The sequence below is a fragment of the Loxodonta africana genome, chromosome 7 (assembly GCF_030014295.1).
Source record: "Loxodonta africana isolate mLoxAfr1 chromosome 7, mLoxAfr1.hap2, whole genome shotgun sequence".
Taxonomy (NCBI): domain Eukaryota; kingdom Metazoa; phylum Chordata; class Mammalia; order Proboscidea; family Elephantidae; genus Loxodonta; species Loxodonta africana.
In genome coordinates, this window is record NC_087348.1 from 114,112,998 (window position 1) to 114,132,346 (window position 19,349).

General features: G+C 45.3%; 1 protein-coding gene across 1 annotated transcript in view; it reads left to right on the forward strand.

The window, feature by feature from the left end:
* Positions 1 to 5,465: 5,465 nt before the first annotated feature.
* Positions 5,466 to 19,349, forward strand: part of AMOTL1 (angiomotin like 1) — a 157,727-nt gene continuing 143,843 nt past the window's right edge. Inside the window, exons 1-2 of the mRNA XM_023554729.2 lie at positions 5,466 to 5,511; positions 16,626 to 16,676. The gene's annotated coding sequence lies outside the window, so the exon portion shown is untranslated. The remainder of the gene's footprint in view (positions 5,512 to 16,625; positions 16,677 to 19,349) is intronic.

Sequence of the window (19,349 nt, forward strand, 5' to 3'; positions counted from 1 at the left end):
ATTAAAGTCTTCCTTGCAATACCCGCGTCTGACGCAATTTCATTTCACATTTAGTGCCTGGCTTTCCTAAGCTTAGGCGTGAAATTCAAGCATTGGAGAAACCAGCAGGGTTTGCAGATTGAAGTTAATAAAACACTCAACATGAACCTATGTAGTTTAGATTAATAAAATAAGATGTGTGGATGTGAGAGCCTAATCTTATACGTTCAGAAGATACCATCTTGCATGTCTGTTTCCTGGAGCCAGTGGGTGGCTGGAGAGATGGTGGATCTCCTTTGAAAACCACTCTGGAATTAATCAGTAAAGCCCTATTTTTGTCCACCAAAGCTATTAGAATCTCCAGCTCACTTCTCAAGGATACGGCAAGGACGACATTGTTTTGAATTATCCATTTATTGTAAATGAATGTTATCTTTATGGATGTAGTATCGTATAGGAGCCTTGGTGGCGCAATGGTTAAATGCTTGACTGCTAACTGCAAGGTTGGAGGTTCAAATCCACCAGCTGCTCTGCAGGAGAAAAGGCCCGGTGGTATGCTCCTGTAAAGATTATAACCTAGAAACCCCACAGGGCAATTCTACTCTGTGGTTTAGTGTTGCTACGAGTCAGAATCAGCTGAACAGCAAACAGCAACAGTATTATTGTTCGTGTTATTTCATAGTGAGTGAAGATACAAAATACTGGATATTTAGTTCATTTGACTAAATGATGATGGCCCAGGATTTCCATTCTATTCCACATGTTTTTAGTTTTGCACAGAAAACATATCTTTTTCCATGGCAAACTGCCTGTAGCCCCAGTCAGCCACCTGTCACATGCTGAGGCTGATGTTTTAGTTTGCTAATGGATAAATGACACAGCTTTTCAGGTCCACTGGTGGTGGGAGAATAGGCTGCCTTTGTGTGTAAAAGCCGTGTGACTACGGAGTGCACGTCTTGGAAGCCTTAACAGGATTTTTACATCTAGTCCTAATTCCTTCGTTTAAAATGGAGGAAATTAAGTCCAGGGAGAGAAAGCGATTTGCTCAAAGTCACCTAGGGGCTGGTTAGTGCCAAAATCTGGGTTTATTGTTAAGTCTAGTGTTCTCACTGTTGCACTGTGGTAAATTCACTCTGGAGTCCCGGGGTGGTGCAAACGGTTAACATACTCGGCTGCTAACCTAAAGGTTGGCGGTTCGAGTCCACCTAGAGGTGCCTCGTAAGAAAGACCTGGCGATCTACTTCTGAAATATCGGTAGCTGAAAACCCTATGCCATACAGTTCTACTCTAACATGCATGGGGTCAACATGGGTTGGAATCAATTCAACAGCAACTGGTTTTATAGCCACTCTGATCTAGGATTTCCTTCTTAAACTTTTAGGTGTTTGGATTGAGCACAAATCCCTCGCAAGCCAGTACTCAATAACATCCAGTGCTATATTTGACGCCCCCTGGTATTTTATCAGGGTTTTTTGTTGGCTGCAACCCCCCACGAGTACCACCCTTCTCTGGGCAGGAAGTTCCAAGGCAATGAGTAAATCCACCAGTCTGTAGTCAGGCAAGCAGCTCAGGAACCCGCCGAGCAGCTCCACCAGCCTTCTAAAGACCCAATCAAGCCAGCTGGTCTGATTGTAACAGATGCTAATCGGTGCCCATCCGAATTAGGATGAAGGGATTTCTGCCATGGTGGATGTCCCACTCTCTGGATCCCAGTCATGTTCAATTACTCAACCACTTTCATTTGAGTACCTGTTACATGTTATGTAGATCTATTACTAATAAGGGCAAAAGTGTGGCCATCATTTGTAATATGCCCAGATACAGTTTTTATATAGAGATTCCCAGGCTGGCCTTCTCAAAACAACCAATGGTGTAGGGTAACCTTTTTATGAAAACCAAAAGCCCTCATGACATAGGCCTTTCTATCTTATTTTTTAAGAGGAAATGGAAACGTGGTCTCCATGGTCCCTCTAGACCCTGGGATTTTCCTTGAAATAATATCTATTGTATCCTTTTTTCAGATTACAAAAGTAGTAGTGCATGCTTATTGTGGAAAATACAGAAAAAATTTAAAAAAGCACTCATAATTTCAATAGATGGTAGTTACTTCCAACTTTTTAGTTCAAATTTTTCCATTCTGTTTTTTTTTTTTTTTTACGTAGATATAACTGTTTTTTATAAAATTGAGATCACACTGCGTTCTGCACTAAAATTTTAGCCAGTGGCCATCGAGTCACTTTTAACTCATGGAAACTTCATGTGTTGCAGAATAAAACTGTGTTCCATACAGTTTTCAGTGACTGCGACCTTTCAGAAGCAGATTGCCGGGCCTTTCTTCCAACGTGCCTCTGGGCAGATTTGAACCACCAACCTTTTGGTTAGCAGCTGAATGCTTAACCACTTGCATCACCCTTCTAGAGTCTATAAAAAGTGCTGACCACAGTAAGTTCCTTGCCCAGCGTTTGGTATGTAGTAGATGTTCCATAGACATTTGTTAACTGAATGGAGAGGAAAACCACGGTTCATAGCTTGAGTGGGCTCACATTCAGGACATGCCTGACTCTTGACAATAGGCTTTGCATGCTAAAGAAACATAATGGACTAGACACAAACTGCTTTCCTTCAAGAAAGCTTCTCCTTTGAAGAAACCATCAGTAGGAATTCATGCACTTTTTTTGTGCTCATTATTTGTTTCAGGCAATTCCACTTGATCTGAGAGCTGCACGTACAAGGACTTGCTGGAAGCATGGACCTCAGTGAAAATTGGGCTTTGGAAGAAGGAACCTGGTTGTCTCATGCTGGAATTCATCATTTTGCCAACACCAGAGGGGGTATGGCTGCTTTTGATGTCCCTGATAGACGTGGTATTCTTCACCTCCTGCACCTCATTGTGTCAACCCAGCTGTGCTCAGTACGTGCTCGGTGCTGTCTGTCTGTGTTTTCAAAAGCAGTAGGGTGGACAGGAAAGGGCATGGACTTTGTAATCAGGCAGAGCTGGATTCAGATTCAGAATTTAGCACTTACTAGCTATGTTGCTTTGAGAAAATCTATACTTTCCTCAGCTCTGAAATGAGAGAGAGTAAAGCTAATTTCACTGAGTCCTTACCTTCGACAGCAAAGGGTTTGATTTTGGTTTGGTTATCTTAGCCAGGTAAGGAGCTAGTCAATATCTTTGAGCATCTAACCTGTGCCAGGAGCTCTGTTCCTGCTTTTCTTGTCACCTAGCCTCTCAATAATGCTTCAGGGATTAAAGTTGAGGGTAAACTCATTGGTGTCGAGCCAATTCCAGCTCATAGCGACCATAGAACTGCCCCACAGGGTTTTCAAGGCTGAAATCTTTAATGAAGCAGACTGCCATATCTTTCTCCCATAGAGGGTTTAAACCATAGACCTTTTGGTCAGCAGCTGAGTGCTTAACCACTGTGCCACCAGGGCTTCTTAAAGTTGAGGGGAAAGCAACTGCATAAACGGAGTATTTCAGTTCCCTTCCCTCCTTTTTCTTTGTCCTATTATCTGATTAATGTGAGTCAGCATTAAATGATGGAGATGGTGTCCTATTACTTTCCTAGAGCTGAGTGTGAAAATTTAAGAACCATAACCCTTGGCACAGAGCTGTGGTCCCCTGTCAGACCTAAGAGTTCACCCCTGTCGCCACCCCCAAAATCTAATGGCGATCTGCACTGGTGGTAGGAACCATCCTACAGGTGGGGAGATTGAAGGCCCTTGAGGTTGGTGTACTCACATGATGTTTCTAGCAAGGATATGCCTCCCATTTGTTTGTTGCTTATTCATTTATTCAACAAATATCGAGTATTTGCTATGCGTTGAGCACTGGTATACAAGAGTGAAGGAGACAGACATGGAAATCACCAGACTACACCCTCTGCTGTGCCCCAACTCTAAAATTGGGTGACTTAACATGCTTAGCTGCTAACCAAAAGGTTGGAGATTCGAGTCCACCTAGAAGCTCCTTGCAATAAATTCCTGACAATCTACTTCCAAAAAAATCAGCCGCTGAAAACCCTATGGAGCACAGTTCTACTCTGAGACACACAGGGTTGCCATGAGTTGGATCGACTTGACTGGAACTGGTTAATATAGCAACAAATATTTATTGAGCTTCTTCCCTGCACCAGGGTCCATCTTCCAACCAAGACTACCACATGCAATGGGAGGACTCCCCAAAAGGAAGATTGGCCAACCTAAGAGGAATTTGGAATTTGAATGCTGTGCAGCCAAAAAAATGGAGCCCTGGTGGCACAATAGTTAAGCACTCAGCTGCTAACTGAAAGGTTGGCAGTTTGAACACACCCAGTGGCTCCTTGGGAGAAAGATCTTGTGATCTGCTCCCATAAATATTTTAGCCTAGAAAAGCCTATGGAGCAGTTCCAGTCTGTCACATGGCATAACTATGAGTTGAAATTGACTTGAGGGCACCCCAACAACACCAACAACCGCACAGCCAAAAACCAACAGGTGTTTGCTCCTGTGTCCTATACCGCCACCACCTAAACCACATTTAGGGGGCTGTTAAACCAGTATCCCTGCACAGCCCATGACATAAAGCTGAAACTCCTTGGCTTAACACACAGCCCTTCCCAATCTGGCCTTTGCCTATTTCTCTAGACTCATGTCCTGCTGCTCATTACTAAGAACAAACCCCTTCCCTCCCTCTCTACTGATCAGCCTCTAATACATCAAGCACTTACAGACCTGGGAGACTTTGCAAAGCCTCTTCTTGCTATTTGCCTTCTACATGGCCAGTTCCTGCTTATCTCTGAGGTCTCAGTCTAAGTCACCTGTTCTGGAATCTCTTTCTGCATATGCTGCCTACCCACCTTGAATGAGAGGTTTCAGCCCAGGGCTGCCACAGCCCTTGAAGGCTCCTCGGTCACAGCACTTGTCACACTGTTTTGTGGTTGTCTACATGCTGAACAGTCTATGAGCTCCTGACATGGAGGTCTTGCTTTTTTCATCACGGCAGCCCTATTACTGTAGCCTGGCAATGCTTGATGTATATCCGATCACTAGCTAGCTGGCTGACTGACTGGATGAACTAATGAATGAGTGAGCTGGAGGTAGGGCCATGTCCTCTGCATAGCTCTGCCTTAACTGAGAAACTTTTTTGGTTATGGCAGCCCAACTGATTGCACAATTGCTTCTGGCACCCCTGCATCACTTCAACTTACTTTCAGCACACCTTTAGTGTCTCATCCAGTGACCCCAGGCTTGTTCACCGGAGCTTGACAGCAGAGGACAGGAAGGAAGTAGGTGTGGTTGGTCCACCGGTGCCTCTGTAACCTAGGCAATAGAATCAACCGTTATAGAATTTTTGAGCTGAAAGAAGACTTAAGGATCACTGTAACAAAGGGGTGGCTAAAAACTGCTCATGGTGACTGCTCCAAACACCACCCCAATCCCCTTGTGAGCTCACTGTGTCATATATCTGCCATCTTGGGAGCATCATTGGCCAGTAGGAAGGGGAACAAGTCGTGCGACTAGATCTGTCCAACACAGAAGTACTGTTCTCAGGTAGGTGATGAGCCGCTGGGGCTGGCGGAGGACCTTATTTCTGGTGTGCAAGGGATACCACGATATTTGGTCCCGGTCCAGATTGCCATTCTGCAACGATGGAGGTTCCAAGAGGAAGTGTGGAAGTGTTTTGGAAGTGACAAGCAGTCAGTGTGGCTGAAATTTGAAAAAATCCTTGTGGATAGCTCTTACTAGGATGGCTTCTCAAACAAGAGCAAGGCCTTGGGCAATGGGCTGGGGCCCAGCGTAAGCATTCAGGTCCTAAGAGGACTAAGTAGGGTACCAAAATTGAGAAATTAGGAGCAGGGAACCTGGTAAAGTCATGAAGTGGGATGAGGAAGCTCACACCGAGAAGGAGAGTGGAAGGCCCACTGGGCCAGAGAAAAGTCAGAATTGGCTGAATTACAAAAAAAATATTTTTAATCATTTATAGGTGTATACTATTGCCAGGCATTTGAGTCCCTATGTGGTGAAAACTGTTAATGTGCTTGGCTGTTAACCAAAATGTTGATGGCTCAAGTCTGCCCAGAGGCACCTTGGAAGAAAGCCCTGGTAATCTACTGAAAAATTAGCCATTGAAAACCCCATGGAGAACAGTTTTAGTCTGACACATAGGAGGTTACCATGAGTTGAAATGGACTCCACAACAGCTTTTTTTTTTAATCGTCAGACATTAAGCTAAGCTTTTTATAGGCTGTTTCATGTAATTCTAACAATAATCTTATTCTCATTTTATAAGTGAATAAGTTGAGTCTGACAGGCTGAGAAGCTTGTGCGAGGTCACTCAGCTGATAAAGGGCAGAGCTGGAATTTGAGCCTAGCTCCTTGTAACCCTGAACCACCACAGGCTAAAAACCCGTAGACTATTGCCTCTCAATTCACTTTCCAATACTCCCTACTCTGCCTTCACAGCTTGTAACTGATGGTGCACTTACAAACTTTTATTGCTGGTTATTTCGTTGCCTCAGTAGAAGAGAGAAATGACTCCGAGCAGGGCCAGAAGATCAACAGTGCTGCCACAAGGCCCATAGCACAACCCTCCTCCAGCCACCTCAGCTAACACATTGCAAAGGCTTGACCTACCTGCTTCCAAGCATCTTTCCTCCACACTTTCTTGTCCCTGCCTCACCTCTTCCCAATGCTGGCTAGTATCACCTGCTCCATTGTGAGGCCCAATGTGGGCCAACGAGGTCTGCATTTCTTGTGAAGTACCAGGGAAAGTCCTGGAAATGTGCAAGCCTCCAGGTTTTGTTCTTGGCTTCGTGGAGCCTTCAGAGAATTGTGTTATTGCCAGAGAGGCTCAGTCATCCTGGTGAGTCATAGGCCTCGAGGCAGGGCCAAAGCCATGCAACATCTGTCTTTGTGCTGTCTTCAGAGAACCTCTGGGCTGACATTGGGCTGGGACAGCCTCCAGGAATCTGGCCGGGGAGAACCCAGGATCTCTGGGAGTGACACGGAATTTCTGGAGGAAAGTCCCTCCGCCACACTTGCTTCCTATGCTCCTAAAAATATAAAATGCCAGGTTACCCTCCAGGACCTGGGCCAGTGGTTTTTCAAACTTACCTTAAAGCTCTGGAACACATTTTCTAAATGAAATTGTATGCAATCCCTGACACATAAAACAAAAGGGAGCCAGTGTTTGGCTAGAGCGTTTCTGATTGTTGCCTTGCAAGTTGATCTGGCTGCCCCTCTGATTTGCCAGCCATTACATCATGCGTGTGGGGATTTGTGCAGCAGGGGAGGCATCATTAGCCCTTGTCAGTGAATCCATAAAACATTCTTTCTTCCTGTTGCAGAAATGCTCAGTCAGTTTTTCCAGGATTCTGCTGTCATCCATTCTTCCCAGGGGACTCAACCTGCTTAGGCTTCTTATTAGGGGACAGGCAAGAAGTCTATGAAACATAACCTGGCAATACGGGCCAGGTAGAGCACTGGTGTCGCGGTGGTTAAGAGCTTGGCTGGTAACCAACAGGTTGGCAGTTCGAATCCTCCAGCCTCTCCTTGGAAACCCTACAGGGCAGTTCCACTCTGTCCTGTAGGGCAGGTATGAGTCAGAACTGACTCAATGGCAACGGGTTTTTGGGGGTTATGGGCCAGGTACATTGTAGAAATTCAGTGGTACTATTGCCATTGTGGTTATAAAAACAGAAAGGAGCAGATTTCCCTTCTGGTGCCTCTCAAGGTCAGAAAGAGTTTTAACATGAGTCAGGGAGGAAGGAAGCTAACATTTTCTGAGAGCAGTCTGTGTGCCAAGCCCTGCCACGGACGTTATTTCATTTTATTTAAATCTTCATTGAAATCTTTTGAAGTGGTTGTTATTATTTCCATTTTACAAATGAGGAGAGGTAAGCTAACTAAGCCAAGCTCGCACAGTAAATGTCAGCACAGCTGACATTCAAACTGTGGTCTTTCACATCCCAGAGCTATGCTCTTTCCATTTTATTCCTGTCGGTCAGTTTCTGTTTTTCCACCAAAGGCACTATTCTGCATCTCCATCTTTCTGTGAAGTTTGACCCTTTTTGCCCACCTCTCTTGCATACAAAAAATCGATTGATATCGAGTAGACTCTGACTCATGGCCACCTCTTGTGTGTCAGAGTAGAATTGTGCTCCGCAGGGTTTTCACTTGCTGATTTTTTGGAAGTAGATCGACTGGTCTTTCTCATGAGGAGCCTCTGGGTGGACTCGAACCTCCAACTTTTGATTAGCAGTAAAGCAGATTAACCATTTGCACTACCCAGAGACTCCCTCTTGCATACAGTGTGATAAAAACGCCAAATATCATGGAATTTGTTACCCATGATCTCCTCCTATCTGCGGTTGCTTCAAAACAAGTTTCACGCAGGCCGTCATCTGTTTCATCCCTTTCACTTTACAGAGGAGGTCTGAGTACAGACACGTTTGAGACTTATTGGTAATTAGTGGCAAAACCGGGACTAGAACCTTAGTCTCTGCATCTTCTTCCAGCACCCATTCTATGATGACTACTAAGGCAATACCTTCTTACCCAAACCAAAGCAAACCCATTGCCATCAAGTCAATTCCGACTCATAGTAACCCTACAACTTCTTGGGAAACAACTTTACTGTTAAAAAAAGAGAGCTCCTGTGCAGCCCCAGGAGACTTAATTTGGGTCTCTGAAAGAAGAGATTCCCTCTCAGGCCTCTGTCTTGGATGCTGGGGTGGAAAATGTGAGATCAGTGTGGTCTCTGTAGCTCAGCAGAAACTCACATTCAGCCTATAGATTTTATTTAAAAAAAAAAAAAAAAGATTTCGTCGTAGATTTTAATGGAAGCAAAAGTTTTTGCCCTTCATCTTACAAAGAGTATTTTGTCTGATTTTACTCAATAGATCCAACTGAGTGTAAGTTGGAAGTATATGATTAACTCTGTTGGAATCGTTTTCTGTGTATATTTTTGGAAGGTTTCTTTATCCCGGTTCATGTCCATAGACACCTTTTAGTAGCTGCGTTGCTCAGCCGGAGCTTATTTCCTTTAGGATGGTGTTAAGTGAGGATTCTTTTGAATCTTCATCTCTGGACCATACCTGGTAACAGGACTCGTGTGGGGCTGGACAGTTCGAGGTTGTTCATACATGTCACCAAACTCCTTGTGTTTATTAATTGCATCCACTGCATTGATATTTTGGTTTTTTAGGGAACATATTTAGGATTGTTCCCGAAATGAACCCTTGGGTCCCTGTCAGACTTAATGTCACATCATTTCTTGGTTTGTACTGTTTCTGCTCAGATTAATGGCTTTTTTCAGGTGACAGATGGTCAACTCATCTTCTATGAAGCCCATTTCTTTCTTTCAAAGTTAGAAAACACTTAAAGCAGTTATCTATCTGAGGCTTGATTTTCATTTCAGGGAAATAAAAGCAACTCCGTTTGCTTTCTTCCTTTCATCAAGGACAGTGAAGAAGCCACGTTGTGCTAAAAGAAAAAAAAATTAAACCCTAAGAGAAGGAGTTAATGCGGTGGCCAATTAAGTGGAAAATATGTACATATATATATATATTTTCATGAAACCTTACAGGTAGGCATAACTTTGTCCTTGGTGTCATCTGCTGGCATGTCCTAAAAAAGGAACAAATAAGAGACAAGGATAACAGTCAAGCTGTGTGCTTTGTCCAGGGGGCCCCATGCCTCCCCCCTAAATCAGTGCTGCCCATGCTCCCTAGACAGAAGAAGGGGAAGACATTGTTTCCAGGCTGTGCTCTGCTAACTAACAGCAGGCCTCCAGGAGACAGAAGGCTACCTGCAGAGAAGATGAACAAAGGGCAACACCAGGGAGGAGGGAAGGCAGAGGGAGGGCTTAGCCCACTTCTTTCTGTCTTTCATGCTTGAAAGTGGTGACCTCCCCAAGGGCTGGGGTTGGGAAGGCTGTGCACAGAGCCTAGTGGGCCCCTGCTACGATCCTAACTTGTTATTGTGCATTTGAGCAGCTCTTTCTTGCACAGAGAATTGATGATAACATACCTTGAATAAAAACAAAACTTGTCCCCAGGTGGCATTTGGGCCCCTCCCCCATCTCTTAGGGAGCTGGAGGAAAAAGTCATTTATCTGTGGGAGACTCCATTTCTTCCTCTTCTCTACACAGACCTAGAGGCTGTGTGGTCCCAGGGGAGTCCCAGAGTAAGAGCAGCCCCTAAGGGCCAACTGGGGATAGCCACAGAGCTATCTGCGGTGGCCTTTCCTCCAAGCACAGCCTAGCCAAGGCTGGCCCTGCCACCTCTACAGCAGATGCTGGAGGGAGAGACGGGGGAAAGGGGAAGCTGATGTCATTCCCGGACAGTGCAGGGCCTGCTCCTGGGCCACAGCTGCAGTCCCTGCACGTTCTCAGGGTACCAGTGATGGGCACTGGGCTAAGAATACCTTTTCTATCCACCACAAAAAGCATGGAGCCCTGGTAGTGCAGAGGTTAAGAGTTATAGCTGCTAACCAAAAGGCTGGCAGTTTAATCCACTAGCTGCCTTTGGAAGCCCTGTGGGGGCAGTTCTACTATGCTCCGTAGGATCACTATGATTGACTCGACAGCAACGGGGTTTTTTTTTTTTTTTCCTTATCTTCCAAAGGAGCCATTGTGGCGTGGTGGTTAAGTCCTTGGCTGTTAACCAAAAGGTCAGCAGTCCAAGGCATTTCGAACTCACTAGCCACTCCACGGGAGAAAGATGTGACAGTCTGCTCCCATAAAGATTATAGCCTTAGAAATGCTATGCGGCAGTCCTAGTCTGTCCTATAGGGTCCCTATGAGTCAGAATCCACTCCACAGCAAGGGGCTGGCTTGGTTGGGTCTTAGCTTAGAGTTATATCCAGTGCTGCTATAAGACCATCCCTCATTTACTGAGGAATAAGGATTCTGCTTGAGTTTTTCAGATAACTAAAATATAACCCTTTGGGTGCCTACATTCTAAATTTTTGCCGTTTTTCTAATAGCGAATAAGAAAATTTTCTGCACGTTTTAAATACAACTTCTTGCCCCATGAAACAGAAAATTGTCGAACCCAAGCTTAGGATTGATTGGGCTTGGACCAACGTTTCCTTTAGAAGTTTATTGTGTTTAATTTGGAATCCGCTTAACCACTGCACCACCAAGGCCCCTATGAGATCATATCCAACTTGTTTAAGCAATTCATGCAGTACATGTTTGAATATGCCTAAAATAATTCTCTACCAGGACCCGCAAGAAGCTGTGAATAGTGTTCCAGTTTGGGAATGGGAACTGGGATAGGATGGGGAGGGGACTTTCATTTTTCAATTCATACCCCTCTGTGCTAAATGTTTTTTCCTTTTCCTCAAGCATATATTTTATTGCTTATATAAGAAAACTAAATTTAAAATAGTATAAAAAAGAAAGAATATCATACCCAGGAGTTAAGTTACCAGGCTAGCTCCCAAAAGCCTGTTCAACTCTTAATGTAACAGGGCAGTAGTCACAGGGGACATTAGATACCAGCCTCTGTGTAATCTGTTTCTATGGAAAACCTCACCCTGAGCCCGGGAATATTTCCTAGTTGCTGTTTTCTCCCCACCTGCCCTCCCTTTAATAAATGCTGCCCTAGAAATAAGTGCAGGGCCTCCCTCTTCTTCCTGTCTGCACAGAGGCATGGTGGCAGGAATCCCACTCTCCACCTGAGGCAGTAAAAAGAAAGCTGGGAGGGAAATGAATATTTATTAAACACCCACTGTGTGCCAAACAGGAGCCCTGATGTCACAGTGGTGAAAGTGCTCAGCTGCTAATCGAAAGGTCAGTGGCTGAAACCCACCAGCTGCTCCAGGAGAAAGATGTGGCAGTCTGCTTCTGTGAAGATTTACAGCCTTGGAAACCCTATGGGGGAAGTTCTACTCTGTCCTATGTGGTTGCTATGAGCCAAAATCAAGCCGAGGGCAGTGAGGTTTTTCTGGGTGTGCCAAACACTGCACTTGATCTGTCTCATATCTTATCAACAATTAGGAGATAAGCCTTGGAAACCCTATGGGGGGAAGTTCTACTCTGTCCTACGTGGTTGCTATGAGCCAGAATCAAGTCGAGGGCAGTGAGGTTTTTTTGGATGGGCCATACACTGCACTTGGTCTGTCTCATATCTTACCTATTTGCCTCTAACAACAATTAGGAGATAAGTATTATTGAACAGAACACTGAGATTCTGAGAGGTTGACTAACTTGCCTGAGGTCGCCTTCTAATATTTGACAGTCGAAATTCAAACCTATAAATTTGTGCATTCTCTGCTATAGCTCAGTGACCCTCCAGTAGAGCTATTTCTTTATAACAGGCCTATAAAAGTTAAGCGTGGACAGGCCATTGAACACTGCCGTGAGCTTCAGTATGGTCCTTTTTTATGGGATCTGTTATTACACCATGAGCAATGTAGTACACCAGTGCTGACCACCTTTGGGTCTGTAGTGCCTAGCACAGTGCCGCAAGCTTGGTAGATTCTCAAAAAATGTTCATTTGCTTAACAGGAAACATTGTTGTTTGCTCTGCTCTGCTTCCTAAGATAGGAAATTGGAACCATATATTTTAGAAAAATTTTCAACAGCAAATATTGAAACAAGAAAAATGTATTCTCATTAAGCTTCAGTTGATTAGGAAAGTCAAATAACTAAAGTTCTATAAAGACAGTTTCTGGCTTATGAGCTAGTCATTTATACAAACAAATAGAAAGGGAGTCCGTTGTGAGTTAAAACAGACTTCTTTTGGCAGGCTCCAGAACTCCATCACCATGTGGAACACTTGTAACACTCTTCCTATGGGGAAAAACCTGTCCCCAGCTCCAGAAAATCAACTTCCAAGCCAACTCTTAGAATACAAACTATAAGTCGGGGATGACATTGTTGTCGTTAGCTGCCGTGGAGCTGGCCCCTGAATGAAATCCTGCCTGGTCCTTTGCCATCCCCATAATTGGTTGCGGATAGGACCATTGTAATCCATAAGGTTTTTGTAGGCTGATTTTTTAGAAATAGATTGCCAGGGCTTTCTTCCTACTTTGTCTTAGTCTGGGAGCTCTGATGAAACCTGTTCAGTGGGTGATATGCATTTCACTTAATTTGAAGCATACTGTGTGGTTATTTTCTTTCAGCAACTTGAAGCTGTCAAAGGAAAGAAAAGAGCCCATTTATCTCAGCTGTAAAGGGGCATGCCATCTAATAATAACTAACATTTACTTGATTTTTACAAAGTGACAGTCTCTCTTCCGGGAGCACTATGTGCTCACCACTCTTAACCGCTGCCCCACCAGGGCTCCGTTATGAGCTAGGCATGACTATTATCTCCATTTTTACAGGAAACGAAGGCTTACAGAGATTAAATTACTAGTCAGTAGTGAAGCTGGTATTATAACACAAAAGGCTAGTTGCCTCTCAGTATGATGGGGAAACAGAGGAGACTGATTCTGCAGGCAGTCCGTAGGAGCCCTTCTACTCGTAGGATCAGTGAGTCAAGAGTTAGGATGAGTAAACTGAGAACCAAAACCTAATCACTGGAATTGGCAATGTGGAGGTTATTTTTGACCTTGGTAGGAGATGCTTTGCTAGAGTGTTACTGGGAGCCTGTCTGCGTTTAAAAGAAAAAGAAAGTAGGAGAAGTGGACATAATGACTGTAGATGATTCTTTCAAGGAGTTTTGTTGTAAAGAACAGTTGGGGTGGTAGTTGGAGAGGGATGTGAAGTCAAGGAAGGATTTTTTTTTAAGACAGGGACATACTAGGATATCTGTATACTGATGGGAATGATCTTGGATAGACAGAAAACTTAATTTAGGTGAGAAGGGGAACAAGCCATGACCATCACTATGTGAGAGAGCATAGGATGGGATCTAATCCAAAATGGAGGAGTTGGCTTAGATGGAGTACAGATGGCTCATCCATGGTAACAGGAGAGCAGGAAAATAAATAGACCAGGCAAATGTAGAGTGATTGCTGGGCCACGCTAAGGTCCACTTGAGATTAGTGGTCATGAATTGAAAATGAGACCGGGAGCTTGATTGCATGTTTCTCCAACCATGTTTAGCTGGATGCAGACAGTGAGAAGATAGGGGATTCGATTTCATCAAGGTTGTGGTTTTTCCAGTAAGTGTGTCTGTGTGTGTGTGTTGGGGGGGGCATGATTTGAGAGTGAATGTAGGAGAGAAATTATAATAGTGAACTGTGGAAACTAAATTGGATAAGGAAGGAAGAGAGGTCATGAGGTGAGTGAGGAACAAAGAAAAGGTTATGGGATAAATTATAAGTGCTGTTAAGATATTGGATAGGATAAAAGAGACCAAGCTGGAAAAGCAGCTGGTAGTAGAGCTGGAGAGTTGAATGCTTGGCACTGAGATAGTGGAGGGTAGCACTATGAGAGGAGGGGTCTGGAATAGGTTGGAGAGGTCAGGGAAGGGTGAATAGGTCAAAGAACTAAGAGACTAGAGTATGAGAAGAATCTCTTATGTGGATACTGAAATAACAAGAATTATCATAGGGATGGTGTCAGGGAAAGCGACAGTGATCCAGATGCTTCTGTCTTCAAGGACTGAGGTGTAATAGCTTAAGGGTCCGTAGATGGCTGCAATAAGGAGGGGTGGTGGGTAATATGGTCTACTATTTTCAGGGACAGCCTGGTTTCAGTCAGAGCAAGAAAGTGAAAAACTTTCAGAGAAGTGGCTGAGGATATAGTGGGTTTGGCTGGTGATGAACCGTGAGTTCTAGAGGGAAAATGGGAGGATTCCAGGAGGTGGGAGAGGGTGGAATGATGTGTGCAAACATTCACCCAGGCACGTTTAGTTCTTGGAGTTGGCAGCTCAGCTTGTCAGAAGGAGGAAAAGGGAAAAGGATGGAGATATACACTAGGCACACTAAGAACGGCTGCTTTTGTGTGAAGGAATAGCCCTGTCCCTGCTTCCCTGGCCTCCATGATTAGTGTTGGCTAAAGTGGTTTTTTTCTGTTCCCCACAGCGATTTGTAAACCAAAGGCTGACAGTGGAAAACCAAGAGGTGGCTGAGTTTCTATAGGGTAAGGGCATAGTGGTACCTATCCAGGGGCACTCAAGCTGCAGCAGCTTGTGCTCTGGTCGCTTTGGGACAATGGAAGCCCTCAGGAGACTGCCCAGACTGTTGACACTCCATTGGTCCTCTAAGGACCCAGAAGGAACAGCCATTTTCCACAATTGCACCTTCCTTTCGCTTGACCTCTCCCTGTCATCAGTTGGGGGGCTCGTCCTCTGGAGCGCATGCCAAATCCCAGGCTAAGCAGTCACAGTCAGTCAATTGCCCAGGGGGGAAAATACATAATGCATCTGCCCAAGTTATCCAGGCCACTGACCCAGAGGCAGAGAGATTCTGCAATATGACACCAATTAAAGACCTATGGGAGTCCCTAAGTGGTGCAAACAGCTAAAGAGTTGGGCTGCTAACTCAAAGGTTGAAGGTTCAAGTCTACCCAGAGCCACCTGGGAAGAAAGGCCTGGCTACTTATTTCTGAAAAATCAGCCACTGAAAACCCTTCCTAGGAGGGTTCTACTCTGACACACATGGGGTCACCACGAGTGGGAATCAATTTCCCCACAACTGGTTAACGACCTATAACTCAAACTCTCGGACTGTAATTTCTGGTTCTACATCTTCAATCTGAAACCAGGCAGCCCTTTAAATATAGAAGGAGCCACTGCTCTCTCTTGCAAACCCCTTCCCCCCAACATACACCTAAGTATGTATACAGTACTAAGTTACTTAACTTCTTGAGCCTCAGCTTCCCCACTTGTGAAATGGAGATCATATTACCCTGCCTATTGGAACCAGCTGGTCTCTTAAGTGGAGGGAATATTTTTTTGGACTAGAGTTAGTTAGAATTCGGGTTCAAAAAGAAGGTGGAGGTTGAAGCGTTTGAAGCTCCTCCTCTCTCGTTGCAAGGCATAGTCCGGCCCTGAAAATTCAGCATCTTCTCACCAGAAGCCACAAAACAAACGATTTTCCGGGCGTCGATGGGGCAAAGGTAATATTAAAGAGCAGGGGATCGTTTTGGAACTGGTTATGTCTCTAAAATTTTTAATAAACTGTCAGAGGGGGGACCCCCTCCAACGTGGAGTTGGGAGGCAGCGCGCACGCCTCTGCAGAGCGTGACCGCCGCGGTCGCCTAGCAACGGGCGGGGGTAGGCCGGGCGGCGGGGAAGCGCGCCGGGCGGCCGGCCGGTGTGCGCCGGGAGCTTGCTGCTGCCTGGCGCCTCGCTCCTCCCGGGGCCGCCGGGAAACTTTGGGGCTTCTCGGTGCTGGGACGTCGGCGCGAGGCCGGGCGCGTGGAGCGATGCGCCCTGCGGGGCGAGGCCCGACGATGAGGCCGCGGCCGGGCGCGCCCTACCCGGGGAGCCGCGGGCGCGGGGTCGCACCCGTGCAAAGTTGGCGCGCGCTTTGGAGACGCTCGCACCCTGTGCCGAATTGCCTCTAAGTTTCTTCGGCGATTTCCTGTCGTCAGTGGATCGGGCGGTTGGGATCCCGCATAGCCCGGGGTTGACGGATTCTGAACGCTGGGAGAGAGAAGCCCGCGCTTTTCTAAGGAACCTGCGCGTGAACTGATGCTTCAACAATTCGCCCGGAATGGTTGCGAGTCTATTTTTTGTTTCCTGCCTTTCTTCTTCCTCCAGGCAATGAGTTTGTGGAAGCCACTTCCGCGCCCTACAGCCCAGAGGAGTTAGGTGAGTCTGCCCCTTTGTACCTTTTCTTCTCGGAATTCCGCCCGAGAACCCTGAGTTTGGGGGGCTCCGGAGGCCGGGAGCATCCCAGGGGAGGAGGGAGAGAGGCCGGAGACCACATCCCGGGGTCGCGTGCTCCCTTTATGGTGCGAACTGACGTTTCCTCGGTGCATGTGCTTTGTGGAGGTGGGGAAAGTGTCGGGATGTGTCCTTAGTGTGTGTGGCCGTGTCTGTGGTGCCGCTCCGAGGAGGGCGGCACAGAGCAAACTTCCCGACCTGGGGCCTCTGGAAGCAGCGTGAACTCATCCTGCCTGGAAGGACGGAATGGGGGCTGCTTCTGTGTTGCGAAGCCTTGACAAGCCAAGAAGGACATTGTGTGAATAATCCTTAAGCTAAATTTAATGAAATTGAGGGCCTAAAACGGCGGTCTAGGAATTAAACGACAGGTCCTGGAAGCTGGGACCCTGGCTTCTATTCCTTATTCAGCCTGGAGTAGGTGACTTGGAGTAGGGCATTTCCGCCTCCTCTGCCTGTCGCTGTGGTGGGTGAACCCGCAACACTCTTGTCAGACGCAGACTTCCCTGTGTGAGAAGGAAATTTGCATTGTCAAGATCCCTCTAAGTATTCCTGCCGCCCAGTCTCTCCTGGTGGCTTAGTGGATGGGTTCTTTTTTTTTTTTTTTTCCCCTCATTCTGTGGGTTAGCTTAGCTGCTAACAATCTCGGCTGTCAAGGCTGTCCTTTCTCTTTGCTTATCACCAGCCTGGAAACCTTGCCTTCCTACCATGACATGAAAGGATTTTTTTTTTTTTTTTCCTAGTGTAAGTTGGCAGTAAAGGAGAAGAGTAATTGTCCACGGACAGCAGTTTAAAAAATGTGTATCCACAGTGACATTCTCAGCCTTGGGCATCTTCTTTCTGGTCAGTGTCTTGTCCTGGGATATATGGTTGTATGAAGTAGAATTCTGCTTCAGCAATGGTGACTTTCATTCATTTCTAGGAGCCAAGCACCCCAAAACAGGTCCAGATCAAGGTTGGCATTGTTGGCGGGGAAGAGTACTTTGCTCTATTTGGAAGATGCATTTCTGACAAGTTGTCAGGCCATCACATCTCAGTAAATGGAATCATAGATTAAATACATGAGCAAAATTTGTTGTCACACTATGGTGAATCCTTTTATGAAATGAAAATGGCATCTAAACCGTAGCTTTGCATGATCTATTAAAAGGGCATGTACTTGGTGATCTGTTCCACATGTGTATAATTGTATATTAATGGCTTGAGCACTGGCACTGTACAGTGTGACAGAAGCTATTTCATCCTCTTAAATTACAGATAAGTGTAAGCAATGGCAGAGTGAACACTGCTTTCCCTGAGAAACCCGACTATATTACTGCTAAGTCATTTGTATTCACAGAATGATTTATGTACCAGAGAGGCCCAGATGTTTGGCCTCTTTCATCTCCATATCCCACTCTGGGATTAACAGACCAGATGATAATAGCCTTCTCTCCTGCCCAGCTGAGGCACTGATAAATAGTGGGGAGGGGAGCTTTAAATTAGCTGTAGAGAATAAGAAAACCTTTTTTTCTCTTCAGCTCATCTGTGGGGAAAGTCCAGTTTTTCATGAGGAGGCGAGCATCTGATAGGAACTATGGGGTCCTCTCCTGAGCTCTGGGCTTACAGGGTGATGGACAATAAAACAAAATTAGTGAGCCTGAGACCAGGGTTCTAGTCCTCACTTTGCCCCAGCTTCCTTAGTAAATGTGTTAACTTTTCTGTACCCCGGCTTTCTTATTTATGAAAAATTGGGGTTGTGCCAGTTGTACTCTAAGGTGCCTTCCAGTTCTGGCCACCTAAAATCCTGTAAGGTGCCTTAAGACAAAAGAGGCCCATAGCCAATGGGTATTAAGTATTTTTTCATTCAAGCATGGTGCTGTTTGGGTGCATGGTGTCTCCAAAGGGTTGTTCTCTCCCTGACAGAGCAGCATTTTGAATGAGACTGTGTTGTTTCCATGCTATTCAGGTCAAAGAGGGAACTGGCATCTTTCCCTTGGAAAGAGTCGTGATAGTTTTTGGTGCTTTTCTTAGACACACAGCAGGGAAAATGCTTCTTACAGCAGTTGATGAGCTTGTCAACTGCTGCAAGATGGCAGCCATTATTTCTGGAGCACAAATGAGCACAGACTCACCCCTTGGCCAGAATATAAGGAACTGGGGGAAGAACTAGAGTGAAGTTATAAAGACTTAGTTTGAATTTTATACTACACTTACTGTGTGACCTCAGGCAGCTGACTTAACTGCTCTGAAGTTCGGTTATCTTGCCAAACCAATCACATGGATGTTGTAAATGATGTACCTAAAGCGTTGGCATCACATGTTGTATGTGTAGGCCTTTGTAAAGTACTTGTTGTCAGTATTACTTTCATTATTATTCATTTGAAAGACATTTATTTCACAGGCATGAAGAATAAAATAGCTCTTATCAATTGTCCCACCTAATAACCAAAACCATTTTTATTTCTAGAAATTTCTTTGTTACCTAGTCTCCAGAAACAAATACCTGGGGATGCTGATTGGGTCAATTGAATTATTTTGTGGGTTTATCCCTGGGGCAGCATATGAAATGGTTTTTAATCTGAGGTCTTTGGTGGCAATCCCTCTACCTTCTTGTAGCAA